The sequence below is a fragment of the Heteronotia binoei genome, chromosome 6, assembly GCF_032191835.1.
Source record: "Heteronotia binoei isolate CCM8104 ecotype False Entrance Well chromosome 6, APGP_CSIRO_Hbin_v1, whole genome shotgun sequence".
Taxonomy (NCBI): Eukaryota; Metazoa; Chordata; class Lepidosauria; order Squamata; family Gekkonidae; genus Heteronotia; species Heteronotia binoei.
This window is the reverse complement of record NC_083228.1, coordinates 95,428,072-95,450,271: the sequence shown is the minus strand read 5'-3', so window position 1 is coordinate 95,450,271 and position 22,200 is coordinate 95,428,072.

Genomic DNA, 22,200 nt, shown 5'->3' with positions numbered 1-22,200 from the left:
CTCCCAGAAACATGATGTTTTGACACCTCCCACCCTCTCCTCTCCTCTCCCTTCTTCCTTTATGCTTCCACCCCCCCTTATTTTTATTCACCTCCCCCCCAATTGCACCTAAGGCTACTATCGCCCCCCTGGATTGTTCCAGCACCCCCCAGGAGGCAATATTGCCCACTTTGGGAAGCACTGGAATACTGAAGCCATTGGAAGTGAAACAACTACATATGATATCAGCACCAGATTGTTTTAATGATTGAATTTTAAAGTGGGAGAAAATGTAAGAATACTGAAGCCATTGGAAGCAAAACAACTACATATGATATCAGCACCAGATTGTTTTAATGACTGAATTTTAATAATAATAATAATAATAATAATAATAATAATAAGTTTTATTTATAACCCACCCTCCCCGTGTTAATGTTATGCAATTTTTAAATTGATTGTTTTCATTTTGTTGTTGTGAGCTGCCCTGAGCCTGCTCCAGTGGAGAGGGCGGGATATAAATCAAATACAATAAATAAATAAATAAAATATTTAGAATAATAGGATGCAGAAAGAAAAGTAGAGATATAAAGGAAATTCAAAACTAAGCAGTTGGTCCAACAGACTATCATATGAATATTCTCTTTAATGGCAGAGAATATGCTTTTCAAAATGAGAAGGGGCCCTAGTGGCTGTTTCCCTTATCTAAAACATCAGAGGTACAAGATTCCAAGAGTGGAGGTCTCCTGAGTGGCTTATCTCCCAGGGGAGGAAAGGTGCCTTTTGGGGAACAAAATAGAATCCAGGATACTAACACATGCAAATGACATATTTGCATTTTAAAATTATGGATTGACAATTTATCTAACCAGATGAATATAATGTTTCATGAGAAGGTCTTACCCACATGCAATAAAGAAAATGTGCTGTATTCTCCCTAGATCATTTAATTATGTTTTTGGCACATCACCATGAGCAATAAAACTGCATGATGCTGAGAATGTAGATGTGTCATGTCCCCTTTTTACTGTAATTTGTTGCTACTGAGCAAATCAGAGTTATTTTGTCATTACTAAAAACACTACTGAAACAGCCTGGTGAACAAGCGATGGAGAGGAAGGTTTCTAAGTTAATACACGGAGGTTTTTAAACAGAGGCTAGATACCACCTGACAGCAATGAAAATAGGGGGAGGTATTTGTGAATTTCTTGCATTGTGCAGGGGGTTAGACTAGATGACCCTGAGATCCCTTCCAAATCTATGATCCTATATATTGAAAAATCTGTAATATTTTCATTATTTTCTTCTTTAAACTTCAGTATTCTGCACAGAATACTTGGCAGGCAAAAGAGAAAGAACAAAATATGAATCCAAACAAATAGAATCTGCCTTTCTTTGCTTTAAAAAAAGCTTTTTATTATGATATATTTATTTTAAATGATTCCAGAGTTTAAATTATGTAGACCAATTTCTCACTAGCAGTTGCTCCACCCCCAGATTTTACGGCTTTCCCCAGCTCAAACAATCAATTCCCCACCAGTTGCTGCATGGGCACTTTTGACCCACAGCTCCCTTCAATTTCCCTTGTGGCTTCTTGCTCTTGTTTTTCGGCTGCCTGAATACTCCCTGTTCTGTATCTCTTCTCAAATTGAACCTACATATCTTTTCATCTGCTCCCCCATCTCTTAAGCCCCTTCTGCATTTGTTTTTACTGCTACTCTCTCCTTGCATCTCTGTTGCTTTAAAAAATTAGTTCTACATACACTTCCACAGTCACCTCACTCTCCTGTTGAATTTAATCATTTATTTAACATCTGTTTTCAAGCATTCTACCATCAACCAGCTTTCCCTGCACTGTATGTTTGTCATTTTCAAGAGTGGTTTTTCAGAGGAGTATTTCCCTCTCCTCCTCAAATGCAGATCATAATAACCAGGGGTCGTTTTGTAGAAAAATAGGTGGTGGAGCTCATCCAGGGATTGTTATGCAGCTGCACATATTATTCAATGGACAGGAGGTGGAACTCTCAGAAGGAGGAGGAGGAACTCTCAGAAAGGTTCAGGAACTGTGCTCCTGTGAGCTCCCACTGAATCTGAGGCCTGATAATTACATGTGTGCACTTCTTTCCTTGGGTCATTTGACTTTGCCTATACCCCTCCTTCTCAACGTTTTCCTTTCCCTCAGTTTTGTTAAACAATTGCCACTAGGTATTGTTCTGATGTTCACTAACTCACTACTCAGACATTGCAACAAATAATTGGTAGTATACATGGTGGGGTGGAAAAAGATAAAGTGAGAGAGCATAAAGGGGGTGTGCTGTGACCAACCTCCCCTTTCTCCAAAACAGCATGCCTCTCTCTTCACAACCATATCATTATATTCAAATAAGACTATTTTATTTGTGTGACTTAATCTTTAAGGCCATTTGATGACATTTTTATAACCCAAACACTGCACTGGAAGCAAAATGATTGCACATGGCTCAGTAGAACGGATGTAACCTATCCAGCTTTACAGTGTTGTTGTCATTTTTCAGAGGAGCTATGAACCTGGCACTGAGCAACCTACTACAATAATTAGCTAAAATGTATGAACCCAGAAAGAAAGAGCAGTAGATCTGAAACTCACTCAGCATTTATACATTCAGCAAAGACATTCCTACTATTCATTTAAAAAGCAGAGGGTGATGTTCAGTGGCTGAGATTATTCCTTGAGAGTAAAAATCTATTGTACTCTGCAAACAGGAAACATTGTTCTCTTTTCCACTCCACATGCACCTTGGTATTCAGGATGCCAAGAAGGCAGTGCTTGATCATGGATGCCAAGTCTATTTGACTTGGTATGGGAGTTGATTATTGGAAGAAGGGGTGGAGGTTCTTTCTCCCTCTCATCAGCTCTCAAGTTATGTTCCTTCTGCCTTTCACCCACTGTCACTGTCCATTGAGAAATTGGGGGGAGGGCTGGAATGTGCTAAGTCAACTGCTGGGGCAAAAGGTTAACATTTACATTCGTTTGGAAAACTAAATGCTTTGGAGGACCACTTTGCAGCTTGACAGTTCTGACTCATACATTCTTTGACACCAACCAGACATCATTAAATAACTATATCTTGAAAATAAATTTCATCCTAGTACTGTCAGCACAATGACAAACTGCAGGCAGAGAATTGATCACAAGGGGACTTTGGCCAAGGCACACAATGTCAGCCCAGCCTACCTCTCAGGGTTGTTGTGAGGGGTGTTGATTCCACTTTGGAGTGAAGAGATGTGGTGGAGCTGAAGTAAAGGAAAGATCAAGAGCGAGTGCTGCCTTGCTAGATTGTGGGGGGAACCATGGGGAAGGCACACAATGTCAGCCCAGTCCACCTCTCAGGGTTGTTGTGACTAATGTGAACATAAACGACACAGAACCACATCTGAAAGATGAATACAAGAAGATCCAGGAGTGCTGTGCCCTGCCCTGCTTAAATTGAACAAGACAGGAGCACCCTTCCTCTGGCCATGTGACACGGATTTACCCTAGCTGGCATTGAAGATGCCTTCACCTCCACTGTTGCTCTTTGGTCTTTATGCCACCTTGTCAGGGGAGGAGGGGACTAAGTGTGGTGTGGTCATAGGATATGGGAGATCCAGGCTTGATTCCCCACTTCTGCCTTGCAAGTTTGTGGAGGGGGGTAGACCTTGGGCAATGCACACTATCAGCCTTTTCTACATAAAAGTGTTATTGTGAGGAGGGGTTGATCCCACTTAGTGGTCAAAGGATTCCACTTTAGGTGGGACGGAAGTACAGGAACAATTGAGAAAGAGAAGCTGCAGAACAGAGAAGCTGAAGTGTGGGGAAATGTGTACTTGGATGCCATCTAGTGTATCTGTAAAGACTCACAGAACGGTTTAAAAAAAGAGAAAACCTTGAGCAAGATGCGCATCAAACAGTTGAATATACAGAATGCATAAACCACGGAGAATTTAAAAACTGGATATAAAACCTGTATAAACAGAATGAAAGTAATATACTTGAATTAATTAACCCCAGTGCGAGTTCTGTGAAAGTCAGGGGCAAACTCTTGATGCAGAAAGGGCCTTGGTTCCTCCATCCCCAATCTCAATCAGACAGCTTTACTGCCAACTGGTCTTTCCCCGTGGCATCCTCACCCACCCAGTGACTCTTTCTGAAAATGCTTCCCTGTTTATTCCACCACACCTTTTGGTCTCTTTGAGGGAGGGCCTGAAAAAAGTACAGATTTGAAAAAATCTACAGCCATATAAAATATCTATTATTAAAATCAGTTTTCAAAAGCCAAAAGTAAAAACCATGCTTTTTTGTATTTATGTATTCAACATCAAAGAGCACCAAGAACATGGCTGATAAGCATTCAGTAGAATGTAATTAGAAGAAAAGAAAATGAACCAGAAATATTAGGGCTGATTCACATTTGTTCCCCCATCCGTGTGGTCTTTCTACAGACACGTTCCTTTCAACAGACATGTTCCTTTCTACATACACATTCTACTGACAAATTCCTTACTAGGAACTTAATTCTAGACCACAAGTAGGAATGCCAGCTCCAGGGAAATTCCTGGAGAGTTGGAATAAAGCCTGGGAAGGGTGGGGTCTGGGAGGGAGACACCTCGGCAGGGTATAATGCCATACAGTAGGGTTTCCAAATATCCTCTTTTTAGAGGGCATGTCCTCTTTTTTAGTATCCATCCTCTTTTGGAATCTTTTTTAAAAACTGATGAAAACATCGTCTTTTGGGGTTGGAAAGTTAGGAGTATTTCTAGTTGGTAAAAATTATCACAGCTTATATAGAAGGGTGTGAGGGACCGTCAGGGTCAGCTTGGGGGGAAGTGACCGCTATGAATTTTTTCTGTCACCTTCACCCAGTACCTCAGGCACATCAAATAAAATCCTGTCAGAAAATAACTAAGCACCAGACATTTTCAAATTCAAAATGTATATTTATTGATTTACAAAAGGCAAAAAAGGGAGTGAAATAATAGTAATTGGTTATTATAAACAAATCAGTTAGCAGGCAGAAATTCAACTAATCAAACAATCTCTAATCACCGGAGATGTTGGCAGGCTGAAGTAATATCAAAATTACAGGCAGGCTTAAGATCTATAAACTAACAAAGGCACTAAACAGGCAGGCAGTGCTTCCTTAGCCCTAGGAACACTCTATGCAGAGAAAGGTTATGCTCAGGCTACTGGGATATAAAATAAAAAAGGGTCACAAACTCTTTGTCTTTCATACTGAGGACTATCTGACTTGTGCCAAAATTTTCCCCACAAAGATGCTGTCACTAGCATACAGGTGTTACCTGAAATGCTTTGAGTCTCTTATTTTTAATGGGGAAATTAGCTAAGAGACTTGATAGAGCGAATAGAAGCGAAGGATCTTTACTTCAATGATTAGGAGTTCGGGTTTTCAGCAAGAATACTCCAGGCAAATATATATTTTATAATGTTTACTTAAAATATGTAAAAGGGTACATTCACACACACAAATACACAATACAGGCAATCAAGAAGCTAGGAAGGATAGAGGTTATCAATAGAGGAATTGAAGGGTTGTTGAGGAGGGTGATATTCACCTGTTCCAGATGTGGTGAGGTCCAGCTACAGCTTGAAGATGCGGACATGCATTACCATATGCTATGTTTGAGGGGCCCCATTACTTAGAGTAGTGAGAGGGGGGAACAATCTGGTTACATGTTGCTCAGGCAGAGAGAGAGAGAGGGTGCATGATTGGTTGCTCACCTTAAGCCAATGAGTAGAGCAGACTCTGGTCATCTGACTGGATCTCCAGGTAACAATAGATAGTGCTGGTAATGTCCTCCCAATAGGTTACAAAAGTCCAGGATATGTGTTAATTGTTTGCGCAGTTTAGCAAAGATACCCCTGGGGAGAGACAAGCATGGAAAACAAAGAATTTGTCTGGGTACCAGACATTACCATAGCATTAGACAAAAGAAGATGAATTGCTGCAAAGAGCCAGGGAGGTGGCTGATTAATCAGTAGCTGAGGATTAAGGCATGGGTGATATTCACCAGCAGTCCCCATTGTTATTATGCATCCTGTTTGGGCAGAGGGGAGAGGGCCATTTCCAGAGGGAGTCTTTGGGTGGGACTAGAACAAGAGCTCTGCTCTACTCCATTTTGTATGAAGTATTTCTTGGCCTGTTTCTGGTCAGACTCCATTTTGTTTCCAGACATAAGAGCCCCACTCTTTCTCTCTAGGTATTGGGGTGCTCCGTATTAACAGGCAGCACCTCTCAGTTACACAGGCACACCCCAGACCTTAGAGTAATGCCACAGGACTCACACTCTTGAGTGCTATCTCACAAGCCTCTCAAACCCACATGTCTCAGTCCCACCCAGCTAGTGTCCCTGTCTGTCTCCTGGGATTTCTTCTCAGCCACAAGGATCTGTGCATTGGATTGTAGCATCTGATGTATTTTTCTGCTGGGTCTGAACACTGTTTGTAAGTTATGTTTCTTTAGAAGTTTTCCCATCTGATCAGTGATTCCTTTGATATATGGCAAAAACACATATTTTGTGGGAGTTCGTCTTTCTTCAGTTGTTTGTTTAATCCTTGATTTAACTGCTCTTCTAATTTCATTCTTAAGAGTGGCCATTTGCTTGAAGTGCTTGGTTTAGATGATTTAGTTCATTGTTGAGAAAATCAGCAAAAGACAGAAGAAAACCCCTCACTTCCACAGGCGTATACTGCATACCCTGCAATTGTAGGCAAGTTTACATCGGGACCACACAACATAGCATCCAGACAAGAAGGACACTGCAGACTTGGCCAACCTGAAAAACCAACAGTGGTTGAACATAGCCGAACTCAAACAGGACACAGTAGCTTATTCCAAGACACTGTAATGCTGGACAACACATCCAATTACCATAAGAACATAAGAGAAGCCATGTTGGATCAGGCCAATGGCCCATCCAGTCCAACACCCTGTGTCTAATAGCCACTGATGGACCTCTGCTCCATATTTTTATCCAATCCCCTCTTAAAGCTGGCTATGCTTGTAGCCACCACCACCTCCTGTGGTAGTGAATTCCACATGTTAATCACCCTTTGGGTGAAGAAGTATTTCCTTTTATCTGTTCTAACCCGACTGCTCAGCAATTTCATTGAATGCCCATGAGTTCTTTATTGCGAGAAAGGGAGAAAAGTATTTTTTTCTCTACTTTCTCCATCCCGTGCATAATTTTGTAAATCTCTATCATGTTACCCCACAGTCGACGTTTCTCCAAGCTAAAGAGCCCCAAGCGTTTTAACCTTCCAAATCTTTAATCATTCTAGTTGCCCTTTTCTGCACTTTTCTATTGCAATCGCACACAGTCTTGACATTTTCAGTGAGTTATCTACCACGACCCCAAGATCTCTCTCTTGGTCAGTCTCTGCCAGTTCACAACCCATCAACTTGTATTTGTAGCTGAGATTCTTGGCCCCAATGTGCATTACTTTGCACTTGGCCACATTGAACCCCATCTGCCACATTGACGCCCACTCACCCAGCCTCAACAGATCCCTTTGGAGTGCCTCACAATCCTCTCTGGTTCTCACCACCCTGAGCAATTTAGTGTCATCTGCAAACTTGGCCACTTCACTGCTTACTCCCAACTCCAGATCATTAATGAACAAGTTAAAGAGCATGGGACCCAGTACTGAGCCCTGCAGCACCCCACTGCTTACTGTTCTCCACTTTTTATTTATTTTTATTTTTTATTTATTTATGATTTGTGTCCCGCCCTTCCCACAAGTGGCTCAGGGCGGCTCCCAACAATTAGTCAAACATAAAGTTAAACAAGTATTTGAATATATAAACAATTAAAACATTTAAAACTGTTAAAATCTTAAAACCATTAAACATTCCAAAAATGTGTATAACAGGAGTCTGGCAAAGCTACATTTAGTTCCTCATCTCAGCTAGGTGTAAGCTAGCCGGAAGAGGGTCGTCTTACAGGCCCTGTGGAACTGAACAAGGTCCCACAGGGCCCTCACCTCCTCCGGCAGCTGATTCCACCATGTAGGGGCCATAACAGAGAAGGCCCTGTCTCTAGTGGATTTTAAGCGGGCTTCTTTTGGCCCAGGGATAGCGAGAAGATTTTGGGTTCCCGATCTCAGTACTCTCTGGGAACATGTGGAGAGAGATGGTCCTTCAGGTAGGCAGGTCCCAGGCCATATAGGGCTTTAAAGGTAATGACCAGCACCTTGTACCGAACTCGGTACATCACTGGAAGCCAGTGCAGGGTCCGAAGACCCGGCCGAATGTGTCCCCATTTTGGGAGACCCAATAACAGCCGGGCCACGGCATTCTGCACCAGCTGCAATTTCCGAGTTCGGCACAGTGGCAGCCCCATGTAGAGGGCATTGCAGTAGTCCAACCTCAAGGTGACCGTAGCATGGATCACTGTTGCTAGGTCGTCACACTCCAGGAAGGGGGCCAACTGCCTTGCCTGCCTAAGATGAAAAAACGCGGACTTGGCAGTGGCTGCTATCTGTGCCTCCATCTTTAAAGAAGGCTCCAATAGTACCCCCAGGCTCTTGACCCTGTCCGCCGCCATCAGCGGTGCACCGTCAAAAACTGGCAGGGGGATTCCCCCCCCCCCCCGGTCCCCAACGACCCAAGCAACGGACCTCTGTCTTCGCAGGATTTAGTCTCAGTCCACTCAGTCTGAGCCACTCAGCCACGGCCTGTAGTGCCCGATCCAGATTTTCTGGGGCGCAGACCGGTCGGCCGTCCATCAGCAGATAGAGCTGATACCTTCGGGCAATCTGGGCAAGGGGTCGCATATAGATGTTGAATAACATCGGGGAGAGAACCGCCCCTTGGGGCACACCTCAATCGAGTGTGTACCTCTGGGATAGCTCCCCCCCAATCGCGACCCTTTGTCCCCGACCTTAAAGGAAAGAGGAAAGCCACTGTAAAGCCAACCCCTGAATCCCCGCGTCGGCAAGGCGGCACGTCAGTAGCCGATGGTCGACCGTATCGAACGCAGCCGATAGGTCCAACAACATCAGCACTGCCGAGTCACCCCAATCCAGATGCCATTGAAGGTCATCTACCAGGGCAGCCAACACCGTCTCTGTCCCATGACCCGGGCGAAAGCCGGACTGAAATGGGTCAAGGAAGGAAGCGTCCTCCAGGAAGGTCTGTAACTGCATCGCCACTGCCCTCTCAATAAGTTTGCCCAAAAAGGGCAAATTTGAGACCGGCCGATAATGTGCCAATTGGGCCGGGTCTAAAGATGTTTTTTTTTAGGAGGGGACGGACCACTGCCTCTTTGAGCGGCGTTGGAAAATGCCCTTCCTGCGAAGACTGCCCATTTATACTCACTCTCTGCTTCCTATTAATTAGCCAGTTTTTGATCCACAAGAGGACCTGTCCTTTTACTTCATGACTCTTGAGTTTACTAAGGAGCCTTTGATGAGGAACTTTATCAAAAACTTTCTGGAAGTCAAGGTAAACAACATCTATTGGATCCCCTTTGTCCACATGTTTGTTCATCCCCTCAAAGAACTGTAACAGGTTAGTGAGGCAAGATCTTTCCTTACATAACCCATGCTGAGTTCCCTTACAGAATCCATGTTAGATTACACAGAGAAGCCATTGAAATCCATAAACATAAACACAAATTCAACAGGAAGGAAGGAAGTTTAAAAATAAATAGAGCATGGCTTCCAGTCCTGAAAAAACACAAAATCCCCTACGATTTACAACAGCACTACAGATAAGATTAGGATTTCACTAGCCAAACCATATACAAAAGAACCCCTTCAGGTAAGCTCCTGCATTAGCATGTCACAGCCCAGGAAGCTCCCACAAGGTAATGACTCAGCCCTACCCTACCTGCCTGAATAGATATAAATTACCTGCCTACCAACTTCTTCTCAATTTGACCCAGAGAGAACTCCATTTTTCTGGGTTACATCTCTGAGGATGCCAGTCATAGTTGCTGGCAAAACATCAGGTCTCACAATGCCAAGACCATGGCCACACAGCCTGGAAAATCTACAACAACCAATAGACTCCGGTCGTGAAAGCCTTTGCTAACTTCTTGCAAACTGATACATCTGGTATCCATGGCTATGACTCAGCCAATCAGAGCAAGCTGTTCCCTGCCTTCTCAGGCTAACTGCTTTAGTCCATTACATGGGGGGAATTAAAATGAGATTTGTCATAGTGATCACTTATTTGAAGTAGTCAGTCAGGAAATATGTCCTCTTTTTTGCTTTTCAAAATACAGTCCTCACAGTAAATCAGCCATTTTCTCCAGGGTAACTTATCTATGTAGTCTGGAGATCAATTGTAATTCTGGGTGATCTCCAGAACCCACTGGATGCTGAACCTAAACACATGTGGGCCCAGTTCAGATTAGGACTTCAGCATGCACAGAAAAGAAGCTTCAGTCCCATCCCCCCAACACAACTTTTTCCCAAGCTGAAATGAATCAGGGAAGCTGCTCACTAGGAAAATGTATGAATGGTGTTCAAAAAAGTATTGTACACATATGACAATTTCACTCAATTCATTAGTTTTCTTTTTTAAAAATTGGAAACCATATTATTGATTCAATAGCATGGTTGGAGGAATTGGTTTAAAAATGATTTTAAAATTGGTTTTAAACCTGATTTTATTATGCATGTTTGAATTTGTTAGCCACCTTGGAAACCCTTGTGAGGGCAAAAAAGGCGGGATATAAATTTTGTGAACAAATAAGTAATAAATAACCTCTTTGATAATAGCCAGAGCTTTTTTCTCCCACAGCCCACAAGAACGGAGCTTCACCTGGGCTGGCCAGGGCTCTGGCTGGCCCAACTTGCCATGCAGCAGCCATGTGCTCTCAGGCCAGGCGGGGTGGCCTAATATGCAAATGAATTCCTGCTAGGTTTTTTTTATAGAAAAAGCACTGATAATAACATTAATCCAACAGGACCAAGCAAGGTGCACAACATCAAAGCAGAGTAGACAAGGGCCAGTCAAGGGAGAAGGGGAGGCTTTAGAACAGTACCTGCTTTGAACTGAAATGTCAACATTCACAGCTCTCTAAACCAATTAATACATTCCAAGGGTATGGTTCATTTCATCTTCTGAAGCTGTGTGAAAGCTTGCCAACCTTCACAACTGGGCAGCAAGTATTAGCAGTTTATGGCACTGCTTACTATGCCAAAGAATGGCAATAAAATACTGGAAATACAGCTGGCAGAAAGAAAAGGAGAACTGAATGCAGGGGGGGGGGGGAGAGATAGAAAAAATGTACTCTGTACATAACAAGGATTTGCCTGCGGGTTTGATCTCTGTTATCTCTACATTATATTGACAAATACAGGTTTCCTATGTCTGTTGATATAAAATGGTCCAAAAGTCCCCCATTGAAGAGGCTTTGTTTTATACTGCAACATTAGCCTGGATATTTCAAAGGTCTAGTGCTCTCTGCTTGTAAAGCTTTGATTACTCCTAATCTGCTATTATTGCCGCAAGTGGAGCCAAGAAGGTGCACTTTTGTTTTCATGGCAAAGCTTCCACATGCCCTGCATGAGTATGAGGTGCTTAGTGGGCAGAATGAAGGCTGCATTTGTCTTGGTAAATATACAGAGCTCACTCAGAAAGCAGCTCTTGCAGGGCATATTTTTAATGTGGTTTGATGTCCTTCCAAATGCAAAGGATTAAGTCACCAGGAAGTGCTATCCTTCCATTTCCAATTCCCCCTTTACAACAGTATTATTTTGTGATGCCATTAGATATCGGTAGCGAGGCTTGGCAGCACTACATACATCTGTTTAATTGCCTTAAAACTATTTCCCTAGCAATATCATTAATAACACTAAGCCAAAATTGGATTAAGCATTACACCACTATAAAGTTAATTCACTGTGATACTAATGAAATGTCATGTGCAGCTTCCTGTAAATCCAACTTGAACGCTCATTGCTGAGGTTTAAATCAATGGTCTGTTCAGCTCCCATTCATAGAAGGTATTGTTCTAATTGCTGCCAGGTGATTTCCATTAATGTAAGCAGCTTTCCTTCCCCGGGCTTTCTATGGCAAAGTTTTCACAAGCAGCAGATGAGATGGTAAAATGTATACTCACCGCAGGTGGGCAGGCACGTAACTAACAGAGCCATCCTAAGTACAGTTACACCCTCCTAAATCAATTTACTTTGATAGATTTAGAAGGGTGCAACTCTGCTTAGGATGGCACTGTTAATGTTCCTAAATGCAACAAACCCCATAAACTAGTTCTCTCTGGCATATGTGTTTGGTGAGTTTGGGGAGTTATGGAAGAACACATAGGTTCCTCATGCAGTCTGATATGGAGCATCAAATTACTCACATGGGCCCCTCCACACATAGGATTGGTGTAGTTCCTCATCCATTTGAGAAAATGTATACCTTAACTGCTGGGAAACAGATTAATTGAATTGTAACCATAACTTCCAGGTGCTCTTATGGTGGAAGAGGCAGCCTGCAGAAGAATTCTGTGCAACCAGCCCTCCCTCCATTAAGAATACCAAGGTGAGCAAAAGATGGGGAAAGCCGGGGGGGGGGGGGGGTTCTGTTGCTAAGGCTCAAAAAAAACCTGTATAATTGTACTTAAAGTGAAATCATGATTTGACAACTGCTGTACAATTGGGAAGCATTTTCATGATTTCATCACTAGGCATCTGAAAAAGTAAGTAAATTATTCCACTTGCTAAATACTTAATTTAAACCAATTATTTTTTTCATTCCATTGGAATTAATCCCATTATCTATTGTACCATTATCTATTCTACCTTGATGAAAGGTACCCTGAGCCCTGCTCAGATCCTCACTCTGCCATGAAGTTTACTGGCTGACCTTAGATCAGTCACTGTCTCATACTAATGTAATTTACAGTGTTGTTTTGAGGATAAAATGGAGGAGAGAAGAACCATGTAATCCACCTTGAGCACCTTGGAGAAAGGGAGGGATAAAAATGTACTTAAACGTTTATTAATTTGCCACCTTGGTTCAAATTTCCTTTCCCCAATAATGTCTCTATGATGCTTAGATCTTTATCAGTGAACACTATCAGTTTACCAATGATCACAAGATACAGTAAATGCTGCTCATTTCTGATTAATCCAAGTCAGCCTGAATCTTTGAATCAAAACACCTTCCCTGTGGAGAACAGCATAGGGTTGTCAGGTCCAACTCAAAAATATCTGGGAAGTTTGGGGGTGGAGCCAGGAGACTTTCCCCTTCCCTAAGATAAATAAAAATACAGCAGAGAAATTCCCCTGAATACAATCTTAATTTCCTCATCCCCACCAGCAATTGACTGCACTTCCTCTCTCTCTCTCACACACACACACACACACACACAGCAGCAGCCCAAATAAAGAGTTTGCAAGCCCGCACATTTGTGATCTCACTGGGGCAATTTACTCACAGGAATTGGTGAATGTGAGCATCTGTTGTATTTCCACAACTTCTCCAGGCTAACAGGAAAACAGAGAGCAGCCTGGGGGGGGGGGGGATGGGGGTGGAGTTTTACTCCAAACAAATGCTTTTCTTCATTTCTCACACATGCTTCACAGAGCCACATCGCTCTGTCTGGTCACCCGGCCCATACAGCTCTAGTCAGTAAGATTTAAAGGCACACACACACCTTCCAGAAACAATCTCCTTGGGCTTTTGCAAAACAAGAAAAAGTTTCCCCCTCTCTCTACCCCAAAGACAGAGATGAGCAGAGTAAGGTTCAAGGAAGTGTTTTCAACCCCCTGGGCTTTTGCAAGGCAAAGCAAACACTCAGATCTCCCTGGGTTTTTGCAAGGCAAGAGAAAGTCTTTCCTTCTCCCCACCCCAAAGCCAGACGAGCAGAATCAAGGTGCAGTTGAGTTTTTTTCACCCCCTGGGCTTTTGCAAGGAAACAGACTGGCCGATTTCCTTGGGCTTTTGCAAGGCAGGGCTAATCTGATCTCCTTGGGCTTTCGCAAGGTAGGACAGATGCTGTCTTTCTCCCCACCACAAAGACAGATGAGCAGAATTAAGGTGCAGGCAAGTTTTTTTCAATCTCCTGAGCTTTTGCAAGAAAACAGACTGTCCAATCTCCCTGGGCTTTTGCAAGGCAAGGAAAACACACACTCTGATCTCCTTGGGCTTCTCCCCAGGCCCTGAAGATGCAAATGATCCATAGGCCAGTGCCTACTTGGTCTAATTGTTAATCTAGCCCTGAATGCAACTCCCAAGTTATTCAATGATAGCCCTTTCTGCACTCTTCTTTTAATCCATGTTCACTGTGGTCTCCTTAAAGTAATTCTGCACTAAAATCAAATTCAGCCTTCTTCGTATTCCATCCCCACCCCACCCCTAGTTCTGCACTACCTCCCTTCAGTGACTGGCCCAATTTCTGCCTGCTGTTGCCCTGTTTTTTTTTTTTTAATGCTGTTTTGCTTTGGACTTAATCACCTCAAATCTAATGCTGGGGGGGGGGGGAGGTGTGAATGGTAAGTATAGAAAGCACCCAAGACTCAAAACCATCCAGCCTTTGACAGCACACTGAAATTTCTACAGCTATTTGCTTCCTGATGGTGATCAACCACTTGTAGGCATCTGCGATCATACAGAGAACTGAACTTTTTAAAGACTACTACAAAAGTCTTAAATTCTGGTTTTGTCATTATATACAAAAAGTTGAATTTAATAGACATTAGATTCCTGCAAGTCAGTACATGACTGGTCATCCATGAACAGGGAGAAAACACCCATAACCATTTTAAGTACCTGTTAAGTCATCTGAAATCAGATCAAAGATTTTTGAAACAAACCACTCTGAGTTTGATTTTAGATGACTTGAAAAGGGCACAATTCCTCATTAATGCCTTTGGTTCAGCAGCATGAACATAGGAAGCTGCCTTATACTGAGCCAGAATATTAGCCCATCTGTCTACTTTTAACAGTTGTCTACTCTTAACAGCAGTATTATCTCTAGGACTGGATTTATGGGGTCCAAGTTATGGCCTCTCAAAGGAGGTGCCCCAGGAAAATGCTCTTAGGGGAGATCACAGGTTCAGGAGGTTCAGGAGTGTAGAGAATGGGGCAAGCCCACCTGTTAGAACTAAGAACACTCTGGTAAAGCCAGTGTCTAGTTTCCTGTGTCTACTGAAAGCCTTTTATCCATCCAGAGATGAATGCTTCTCAGTATGAATATATTATCTGAAAGGGGGGGGGGAGTTCTGGCCAATGTATTCTCCTTTTTTCTAAGCTTTACTGGAATACAGTAGCAAAAAGAGTGATAAGCATGGTTTGAGGATGGCAAGCATGTTCAAATATTCTTAACATCAGTCTGTGCTTCTCCTTTTTGTAGGACAAAGAAGCAACTTTGACTAATATGGCTACTTTGCTTTGATTCTACTTTCCTCCACTGAGGAATGAACTCCCATTTTGTAAATCCTGAGACCTGGGTAGGTATGCAGACACTGACTCACACAGAGATAGCTCGCACTCTTTTGCTTTTATTTATTTATGTCAATTCCTAGTTCTCCCCATCCTGCGAGCGGGCTCAGGGTGGATCACAACAAACTTAAATAATAACAATTGGCAATAATATTAGAAGTAAATAAAAAATTTAAACAATAAAAACAATAAAATTACTCCATTTCAGGTGGAAGACAACTAATCAGGCCATAGTGCAACAGAGCTAGAACCAATGATTTTCCAATAGGTCCAATAGACTTTGAAATCTAGTGCGGGTCACAGTGCCACAAAAATCTACCACAATGGAAAATTCTGGCTGAACCCTATCCATTAGACACAACAAATAACTTAAGCAGCAGATAACTTTATTAAATTAACCAATAGTTAATGTAATGATGCAAAATCAGTAAGGAAAAAACAAGATAGAAACCAATGAAAACTGTTCACTTTGCATAATCCTGATGTATGTTTGTATTCCTTTAGCTAAGTGCCTGCTTAGATTTAGAGTTAACTTTTAATTGTGTTTCTTCCAACTGCCTAGTCCAGAGCAAATCAACCCAGAAAGAAAAGATAGGTGAAAGGTAGCCCTACTTTGGACCAGAAGGTGCAGTAGGATAGGCGGGAATGGAATTTAGGGTAGAAAGGAGAGAGCTACTAACTAAAGTGCATTGTGAAAATGTTGACATTCCATAAGGCAAACCAGTCCTGAACATGACTACAGAAGAACTAAACAAAGGTAAATGGCAGGAGAGGAGGAGAAAAACAGAGTGGCCGTTTTCCCACTCACGTTTTACTGGCGCCACGACCATCCTGACGCCGGCGAATCTGCCTGGATTTCGCAACAGAAGCGCCGGCGCTCCCAGAAGCGCCGGCGCTTTCCGTCGCTAAGCCAGCGCAAACGTTTTCCTGCATCTTTGCGATTTCCGTTTGCGCTGGCTTAGCGACGGAAGTAGCCGGCGCTTCTGGGAGCGCCGGAGCTTCTGATGCGAAATCCAGGCAGATTCGCCGGCGTCAGGATGGTCGTGGCGCCAGTAAAACGTGAGTGGGAAAACGGCCAGTGCCAATTTAGGGAAGGGGGTTAAGAAAAATCTGGCATATCATGACAAGTGAGAGTTCAGTAGCTTTGTGTTTGTGGTGATGTAAGCTGGTTTTCAAGGTGAGCCAACTAAAAATGAAGAAGTAAAGATACCTTTGTCATGCAACTGAATGTACTTGGGGGCCAATGGGGGAACTCTGCTATTGGTTCAATTTTGTGTTGAATTAGGATCCTGATTGCATTGGCCCAAATCTGAGCCTGCTTGTGGAAAGGGCAGGATAGAAATAAAATCATCATTGTTGTTGTTAAAAAAAAATGTTGTTGTTGTCGTCATCATCATCATCTCTGAAACCTTCCTGGATTTATGGTTGTATCATTTTAGAAGGTAATTCAAAAACTTTATTTATTATTCTGCAAACTTAAGTATTTATAGCCAAAAGGAGTGACTAAATCCGAAGGTTCAAATAACCTTATTTTTGTGTTTCCAGAATATTCAGACAAGCAGGCTACCAGGAATGTTTTTTGCAGTTAATTCTTTGATTAGGACACCATGTGGTCTTATATACATATGAAGCTGCTTTGTACTGAATCAGATCATTAGCCCATCAAGGTCAGTATACGCTACTTAGACTAGGAGTGGCTATCTGGAGTCTCAGGGGTCTTTCATATTGACTAAGTGATCTTTTTAATGGGAGATTGCATGGATTTGAACCTGGGACCTTCTGCATGCCAAACAGTTGCTTTAGAGCCAGTTTAGTGTAGTGGTTAAGTGTGTGGACTCTTATCTGGGAGAACCGGGTTTGATTCCCCACTCCTCCACTTGCACCTGCTGGAATGGCCTTGGGTCAGCCATAGCTCTGGCAGAAGTTGTCCTTGAAAGGGCAGCTGCTGTGAGAGCCCTCTCCAGCCCCACCCACCTCACAGGGTGTCTGTTGTGGGGGAGGAAGGTAAAGGAGATTGTGAGCTGCTCTGAGACTCTTCAGAGTGGAGGGCGGGATATAAATCCAATATCTTCTACTACTGTTTTTAATGTGTTTGCTGCTTTGATGGCCCTGATGAGGGCAGAAAGGTAGAATGTAAGTTTTCTAAATAAAACAAATTTATAAATTCATATACAGTCTGATTAATTCTAAATTTTGGTAATTTGTTCTCTGCTTACTTGTTTGAGCATCTGGTGAGTTCACAGGACTGGGAGTTCTGTATTTAGAATGTCTAACATATTTTCTTAGAAACAGCAAACAAAAGGAGGCTGATGCGCTGGGATCATCTTACCCTTTCCCCTACCACAGTTTTGCATTCTAAAGTGATTCTCCCAGCCCTGTAGCTATTTTTCCCATTTGTGCAAACACAGAGACACAGTGTATATTGCTTGCATTCTAGCTCCAAAAGAACTATTTCAGACTGGGAAAATGGGGAAATGATAAAGTTCACACTTTCCCTCCACTACTTCATAGTGCCATTCCAAATCTGACCTGCAGATAGCTACCAATTACGAAGAACAAAACTTTGGAGACACAGAATCTCCTTCCTTGAGAGCTACTTAAGAAAAATTGATGGATAACATGGATGTTATTTTAGTAAATTGTAGAATGTCTTTTTCCTATAAAAAGATTCAAAGGCAGTTTACAAAATTGTACATAAAATAGTATCTAAATTCAATGAAATGTCATCTCACTCTTTAAAAAGAAATAAAAGACAAATTTATTTTCTTGCTCTATGATAAAGCATAACACTTTTGAAAGCTCTTTTGCGTAAACTGCCTTATGCAATTTGCAGGGCAGGTATGGAAAAAACAGAACATATCCCTATCAGCAGCCAGCTCCAGAACATTGGCATGACTGTTGAAAAAGCCACAGGATGGAACACCACTGATCTATTTTTCCTTATGCAAGATAATCATTAGAAAGAATTGGTCAGATAAGTAGAGCTGATGCACATATTTATATACAGAGAGGCTGTCTTTCAACATGTTATAGGATAGCATGGTGTTGGTTGAACTGGGGATATGCAAAAAAAAATGGTAAAATTCAGATTAGATGTTAGGAGGCAAAATATTAAGGAGGCCAAATATTCCCAAATATCAGATTCAATATATCCGGCTATTCCTGAATATTATGGTTCCATTATACTCTGTGGACCATTGAAGTCAATTGCAAAATAGGGTATAATGAATGGTGGCTGGGTGGGAGGGGTTTTGAGGGAGAGGCATCAAATTTGCAGGGCAGCTGCAGGAGCCTTTTCCCCACAAGTTTCAAAAAGATTGGACCAGGGGTCCAATTCTAGGGGCACCCAAAGAGTGTGCCCACATTATTCCCTATGGTCATTGAAGTCAATGGCAACACAGGATATAATGTATGGGGGCTGGGGGGGGGGGGGTTTGAGATAGAGGCACCAAATTTGCAGTGCAGTTTCAGGAGTCTCTCTCCCATTCTATGGGACTCCAAAGTTTGCCCCCATTCCTCATTGTTTCCTGTGATGGGAAAAACTTGCAAACACAGACAGCTGTCAGATTTTCCTAGAGAATCTCTGCAGTGGAAAGTCAACTGTAGTGAGGATGCTTGTTTGCAAGGAGCATAACAGTGCTTTGTGCCCAAGCAGAACAAGTGCCACTGCAGCAGTGGCAGTGCCACACATGGGATCTTAGTTCAAAGAGAATCTCTCTGAATTACAAATAGGAAGGGGGGGTACTTTCTGCAAGGACTGCAGCTTAGAAGTAGTGCATTGAATGCACCGGGACTAAGTAGCAGAGCCCTGTGCCAATTGAATAGTGACCAGCTCAGTGGCACAACCCTACCAACTACAGCCCAGCTGCTGAACCCAGTGCCCTTGGGGCCCAGGTATACCAAAAGATGAATGGACAAGTATCTGAAATCAGGATTCACAAAGCGGAGCAACCTGTTTTAATGCAACATCATTTCAGAAACAGACTGGGAGATTGCTGAACTACACTCATTACAACACTCAGGGCAATGGAATCCCCATGGCCAACAGAGATATCAGCTTCTCATTTCACTACACAAGCTAAGTCAGTCAGTTCTTGCTTATATACAGAATTTTAACTTTGTTGGTATTAAAAGAGGTCACTGGACTCAAACCTGGCTCTCACACCTGTTTTTAATTCCTTTATTATCTGAATGTCAATTTGCTGCCATTTACATGTCCTAGCAAAGGTTTTATTCCAATCTTGACTGTGTTCATTGCTCTGTTACTTATGCATTTTGACTCTAATCAGCTCTTTCTGGCAACTAACCAACCTCTACCTGCATGTAATATTTGAGGAAGACTGATTTACTGTGTGAGCTTGGGCACATGTATTTCTTATTGCAATGTATCTGAGGAAGTGTGCTTGCACACAGAAGCTTACACTTCAAATTAAAAAAAATGTTTGTCTTAGAAAACCATAGGAGGCCATGGAAGGAATGAGGCGATCTCTTTGGGTGCAAATTGGGCAGCTATTTAGAACTGATGTATTCTCTGATCTGATTTGGCTGCATATAGAACTGAATTCAGCTGAATCAGCTGTTTTTCAGGGTTGTATTCAGTTTGGTGGAACTGAATGCACACCCCTAGATTGAACTATTAATTGCTCCATCATAAAAAACATAGGAGCTGTCACAAACTCCACCATCACCTGTTCAGCTTTTGTGTTGTTGTTTAACAGTATGTTCATTGTCAAGCAGTCATTGTGTAAATCCATGGTTTACCTAAATAGCAAATACAATATGAAGTTTTTGAAAAGATTGTGCTACACATATTTGTTTTTAAATTTAAATTCTAATACAATTTGAAGTTTTTGAAAAGATTATGTTACACATATTTGTTAATAACTTTAAACTCAGTTTTTGGCCTAAAGCATTTTAAAAGTTATTAAATCTCTTATTTGAATGGCTGGGATATTTTACTAAAGCGTTACTCATGACAATAATACTGTTTCTTCCTTTTGCCTTTCAGGTCAATCAATATCTACAGTACTTCCTAAAAGAAAGAACGCTTTAAAGTATTTGCAGGAAACATCACATCCATTTGTATCCTGTTCTCTCATCTCTTTTATGTCACTTCTCCATGGCAATTATTCTTTCATCAGGAATGATTTATCAAACCTTGTCAACTATACTCTTCTCTAGACAGTGGAAGGTTGCAGGTCATACAATAAACTACTCCACTGCCACGAGGCACTATAAAAATGCAAAGAGACAGTTGTTCAAAATGTCATACAGCTCTTGACCAGCGGCAAGAGTCAAAGATAACCTTTGACCTTAGCCAGTGACAGAGGATACAGTATATGGCATTGTCTACCAAAAACTTGAACTCCTTTCTCTGGTATTCCACTTCCCAAATTTGAATGGGCTCTGAAGTGTCAAGAATAGTGAAACCTTTTAGAGACTATATAATCAAATCTTATGTTTCAGCCCACAACAGAAATGTTAATTGTTACTCTTCCTGAAAGCCTTGAAAATGGTGACTTTTCCTGAGGAAGAAAATCCAAGATGTGATCATTTAAGAGGCAGACACTAGAAAACTTTAGCTCCTGAACAAATTGGATTAGAAACTGAATCATTGCTTTATCTCCCTTGCCTGCATCATATTGCTGTTGTTGGTAGCAGATGCCCATCATCAGTGTTTTGGGGAAAAGAAGTATTAAATGTTACTCTTCATTGTAAATATTTTTGAAAATGTATGATTTTAGAAGAGGCTAAGAACTGATGTGATTAAATTTCAAGTCAACAATAGAGAGCATTCGGGGCTTATCTTGTTGGCTAGAAGTTGTGCTCCAGACATTATCAATGTAAAGAGCACTGGGATTCCTGTCAGCTTCAACTGGGTAGTTATGAGTAGTGAAACAAATTTTAAAAAGAAGGAATCCAGTTTTGAATTCACAGCTACCAATTTCCCATCTCAAAATCCAGGAATATTACTGTTTCCACTAAATTAAACTGTTGCAAAATGAGCTCAAATTTGACATCCTTAATTTTTTATTTTTGCATCCATCATCAAAGATTTCCACCTAAGTCTTAAGTTTTGCAATCATTTTGAGGCATCAAAACTGAATGCAATAAATAAAAGAAACTAACCAAATGTGAAATTGTCATGATAATTTGTGTCACCCCTAATATTTATAACACCAACCTGTGTTTTATTTCCCTAAACTAAAACTGCTCTTTGCCTTTGTCTAGGTTATGCCTCTCCCAGGAAACTGAGAGTGACTTACATTCTTGTCTCTTCCTGCATCTTATTTTCACATAAGCCTGGTGAGACAGATCAAGCTGAAAAAGAGTGATTGGTCCAAGGTCCCCTGTGAACTTCATGGCAGAGAGGGGTTCTGAACCCAGGTCTCTCCAGTCCAGCATTGTCACCACAACAACACACACTGGCACATTTCACCTCGGCTGGAATGCTTGACTATATTGCTATCACTCAGCCTCATCTAACTGTGGCCAGGCCAAAGTCCTTTGGTGTTATTTTGTATCTTCTGGAACAGAAATAGTAAGTATATGCTATGCACCTTGCAGTGTGCTGTTGTCTGGTTCACCTGATTGGAAATGGAAATAGATAGTTGTCAAGAAGACTCTTGCCATTAGTATCTTGAAGTACTTTCACTTTCCACTGTGTCTGCTTCATTCTGCTATCTTTATGTAACAGTTAAAACATTTCTTTCTGCCTAGTCCCAAGAGTTACCAAGGTCACTCTTGCCTGATTATGTACACACCTGCAAAGGGGCCTGGG